Genomic DNA, 5,053 nt, shown 5'->3' with positions numbered 1-5,053 from the left:
GCCCCAAACAACCCCTTCCAGGCTGGAACTCTGCCAATTTTCCACCATTTTCTCCTTTAAAGGAGAATCTATTTTTAAAGTTTATTGTCCCATTTTTAAAGTTTCTTCGCTGCCCTTTCACATATTCTTGCAACTCACTTTTGGGTTGTGAACCACAGGTTGAGAAATGCTGCTTTAAGTTACGCGTAAAGGCTTATACTTTTATAGCCAGAGGTCTCACATTCATTTTCTTCAGATGACCCAAACAGGCATATCATGCTTCTGGCTCTACTGTCTCTATTACTAAGCCATATCTTTGTTCTTCGAGAAAGGAGTAGAACCTAGGAATCCTCATATCCAGCATGCCAGTACTATTTTAATTAGTTATGTAACCAACAGATAAAGAGTATCATACTTATGGGCTACTCCTCATAAAAGATAGTGTGCTTTTCTCTGCTAGGTACTCCTATGACTGATTCTGTGATTTAAGGGTACAAATCCTGCTAGAAATTGATGAAGTATGTCAAGATGAGGAACCTGAAATAGTTATAAGTAAATAAAATATGTTTAGCAGTATGAAATATTTTCAAGCTGAGCCTGGATGTTCATTTTATTATATTTTGCTCTACTTTCCCTGACAAGGAGGTCAAAAACAACATGGACTATAAAGAGTGCCTTATTAATTATTCCTAAAATAATTTGCCCCCACTCCCACATCATGGCTGAGGTATATTAGCAGGGGAGCAGTAACTGGAGGTCCCAGGTGTGTATACCCAACTTAAGTCACTCTGACCCAGAAACTCAAAACTATGTCTATGAACAGTGGTGTAACTAGGGCAGGGTGACCAGGGATGCTACCCCAGGTGCTGACTTTGGGTGCAGAAAAACATATGTTACCAGAGCCAAACTATCATGCTGGCAGCATAGCAGCAACCAGAAGCCACTGCTGTCCCTGTGTATGGTAGCTGCCCTGGGCCCCTGGCTGCATTGTTATGCCTCTTCCTATTAACATAATTTTTGTTCATGATGTAGGGCTCTATGTATGATTTTAAGAAGTGCTAAGCATCTATATCTTGGAACTGCAGGCTTTAATAGCTTTTGAAATAAGGACAGAGAACTAATAATGATATCTAAAGCAAAATGTAGGTGCCTATGTGGGTGTCTAACTCTAAACTTGGGATCCAAGCAAAACCAATTTGGCTGTGTAGCAGGATGCCACCCAAGGGCTGCCATGATGAACCCTAGTGGCTGCCTTAAACCTGCCCAGTTCCTGCCTCCCAGGGTCTTGCCCTACTTCCTCTTCTGCCACACCTTGATGTTGAAAGGTAACAAGGGAAGGCTGCCCTCAGACTTCGGTAAGCCTAACATGCTCTCTCTCTCCATGCATATTTCCTCAGGCCCTACTTGCCTTAAGGGCTAAATTTGTGGCCTCCTTCCATCCCTATAGACATGCGCATGCTTGATCCAAGGCAAGGCTGCTCTCAGTCCACATCAGCCCCACACCGACATCAGGCCCTCTGCCCTCTCTTATGGTCCCCTCTCCTTCCCTGCCATTATGCCCAAGTAACAGGGTTTGAGTTCCTGGTTACAGGCTGCTACCTAGTCTGGGAGGCACTTACATTCCATAGGTGCTTTATTTTAAAGTAAAAAAGTTCTCTACATGCCTAAAGTGCTGGTTCTGGGTGTTCCTAGAACTAGGTCAGCCTGACCAGCTCAGTGATTAGCACTTACGTCAGCCCAGTCAGAATCCAGAAACCAAGTAATCCTCTCCCAGTGTCCACAAGAGCCCTCCCAGAAACAGGAGGCCTGTGGTCTAGTCCTGGATCCAGAAACTACGCATGATTTTCACTTTACACAGTAACTGGATTCATCAGTTAAAAGATAAATACCTAGCTTATGGGTTGATTAAGTTTAGGGCTGAGGTGTCAAGATGGTGGAGCATACACAAGTATAGGACTTCTAGGTAGCCAGGAAGTGTGGAGGTCACACACTGCAGAACCCCTGAAGTTTAGGTGGCTCCATAATTAAACAGCTGAGAAAGGGGGGGTTTTTTATCACAATTTTGTACGCAGATGCCTGAATTCTGCTTATGTGCTACTTTAGGTGGCTATGGCCACTTCAAATAAAGGATTTAGGGGCCTGGCACACTGCAGCAAAGAATTAAAAACTCATTGGGCCAAAGAGATCATAGAATCATAGAAAATTAGGGTTGGAAGGGACCTCAGGAGGTCACCTTGTCCAACCCCCTGCTCAAAGCAAGACCATCCCGAAGTATATAATCCCAGTCAAGGCTTTGTCTAGCTGGCTCTTAAAAAGTTCTACCTCTCTGTGTAACCTGTTCCAGTGTTTTACTACCCTCCTAGTGAGAAAGTTTTTCATAATATCTAACCTCAGCTTCCCTTGTTGCAACTAGAGACCATTGCTCCTTGTTCTGTCATCTGCCACCACTGAGAACAGTCTAGCTGCATCCTCTTTGGTATTTGAAGGCTGCTATTAAATCCCCACTTCAATAGGTGTCTACAGGTGAATTTCAGTGGGCTTAAATTTAATGTGCCTTAAGCACCATGTGCCCCTGTGAACACTGAGGGGACCTCCAGTCTCTGGCAACATAGCTGCCAGCACTTGGTAGCCATGCTGAAACCAGAGCCAGCTGCCACCACTTGACAGCCATCTTGAAAGCATACCCTATGCATTGTGACCTCTGAGCTAATGCTTCCTGTCAGAGCAGCAATGTGGTAGAGACAGAGGCAACGCATGCCTGCTCTGCTCCTGCCACAGCTGTGCTTCGCAACATTGGGTGCCTAAAGCTCCTGGCCCTGGCACCCAGGGACAGGGTCCCTCACTCCTCAGGGCTGCCACAGCTGTCCTGCTCACCTGCTGTTGTTCCATGCACCTGGCACTCAGCCATCTAGTGCTGCCTGACTCCCACAACCACTCCGGCTGCTGGCTAGATGACTGGTACATGACCTTCTAGAGCCCCTGCTGCACCACCAACAAAAAACCCTCCTTCCAAACTGAAAACTATTTACATCAGTCTCAGTCCTTCTCTGAGTCTCAGAGTGGAGGACTGTGTGAGCCCAGCAGCAGGCAGCCAGCACCCTGCAGGTTGGGGGCTGCAGCAAATGCCAGGGGCTCCTGCAGATGGAAGGTGGCAGAGGCCCTCCTCTGAGGTTCAGGTGGGGGCATGCTGCAGGGCAGTGGGTGGGACCCAGGGGCCTTGGCTGGCCAGCTACTGCTAGGCCTGGGCCTGGGCCTGGGCCTGGGCCTGACGTGGTGGGGGAACAAGCCCAAGCTGGGGGAAAAGCCATCTTGTTGTGGCAGTGCGGGGGGAGGGGCAGTGGGCCCAGCCTAGCCCAGCCCAACATGGCAGGTGCAGGGGGAGAGGAGAAGTGAGCCTTCTAGCCTTAACGGGCCCAGGCCCACTCCTCCTCCAACCCCACTCCCCCGTGTTGGCCCTCAGCCCGTTCCTCCTGTCCCCCCACCACCGCTGGGCCAGCCCAGATCCACTTCCCCCCGCCACAGCAGCCTGGCTTCTCCCCATCCTTGGGCCCAGTCCTTCTCTGCATAAGGCCCGGGCCTGCTCCTCCCTTCCCCCCGCCACTGCGGTGGGGAGGGGGGCACGAGTCCAGACCTCAAGCACCAGGAGGGAAGGGGGAGTAGGCCCGGACAGGGCAGGGCCCGGGGCTCCGTCCCTACCTGCTCCCACCCCCATCATTCTTGACAGGCAATTGGCTAGTTAGCCTATAATTGCTATTTTTAAGGTGCATTAAGGGAGTCCACGTGAAGACACACTTCCTTAATGCACCTTAAATCAGGATAATGCACATTAAATGCCCACATGTAGACATGCACAGTCTTCTCTTCTCCACACTAAATAAGCCCAGTTCTTTCAGCCTCTCCTCAGAAGTCATGTGCCCTAGACCCTTCTTGAACCTGATGGCTGCATCCAGATGAGTGAGCACATGCCTGTTATGGAATCTCAGAGCAGCTTGAGACACTGGAAGAGGCACACTGGGAAAGAAAAAATGTTCCCAAAGCTGCATTTTCGCAGCATGGACTCTAAATTTTATACCGGGATTTCCCAGTATCAAATTTAAACACACTGAAGAAAAGCAGCACAGGGCATGCTCCTGGAGTGTTCACTGAGGCAACCAGAGGCTGGGTCCTACAGAGAGATGCTCTAGCACCTAGCCAGAGCATCTCTATAGGTGCTGTGTGTCCCTGCTACTCCAGCACACTGCCTCAGCGTGCTGGAAAAAATAGGAGTGGGGCAAAGCTGCAGCAGTGGATCAGACCCAGGTTCAGTCCCAGGTAAGTAGGGATGTGGAGGTACGGGGGGGATGGGACTGTGGGTGGGGGAAACTGTGTGGGGGTGGGAGAGACATGTGTGGGGGGGGAAAACTGTGTGAGAGTGGGGGGAACTCTGTGGGGGTGAGGGGACTATGTGGGAGGGGTGGGTCCCCTGCTCACCCCTTTGCACAGCACATAGCCCCCTAACAGCAGCAGCAGGCCATCAGGGTACTCATGGCTGGCTCCTGATAGAGACCCCTGGCAGCTGCAAATGGCATACAGTGTGGGCCCAGCCCACTGACATGCACCACTGGGTAGGAGCTGGGCCAGCTCTTGCTGTCACCCAGGCTCCTGGCACCACACACAAGAGCTGCACACCCTTGGGCTGGGCCAGGTTCTGCCTCCATGGAGCCGGCCCAGCCTGATGGCACGCGGGGCACATGGAGGCAGGACCTGGACCATCCTGAGAGTGCATGTCTCTTGCATGTGGTGCTGGGAGCTGATGACATCAAGAGCTGGCCTAGTCTTGGCTGATGGTGTGCACCAGTAGGCCAGGCTGGTGCCAAGGACCATGTGCAGCCACCAGGGGTCTATCCCGGGAGCTGGCCATGAGTGCCCCAATGGCCCCTACAAATCCCATCCACAAACCTCACACCCACAAACCACCCTGCAACCCCCAACCCACATACCCACCCACAAACCCCACCCCACCCGTCTTCACCCCCACAAATCTTACATCCATCCCTACATCCACCCACAACCCCCCTATAAACCACACCCCTGC

The sequence above is a fragment of the Crocodylus porosus genome, unplaced genomic scaffold (genome assembly GCF_001723895.1).
Source record: "Crocodylus porosus isolate Cpor-Errol unplaced genomic scaffold, CroPor_comp1, whole genome shotgun sequence".
NCBI lineage: Eukaryota > Metazoa > Chordata > Crocodylia > Crocodylidae > Crocodylus > Crocodylus porosus.
The sequence above is the reverse complement of the archived record's forward strand: the minus strand, read 5'-3'. Positions refer to the sequence as shown.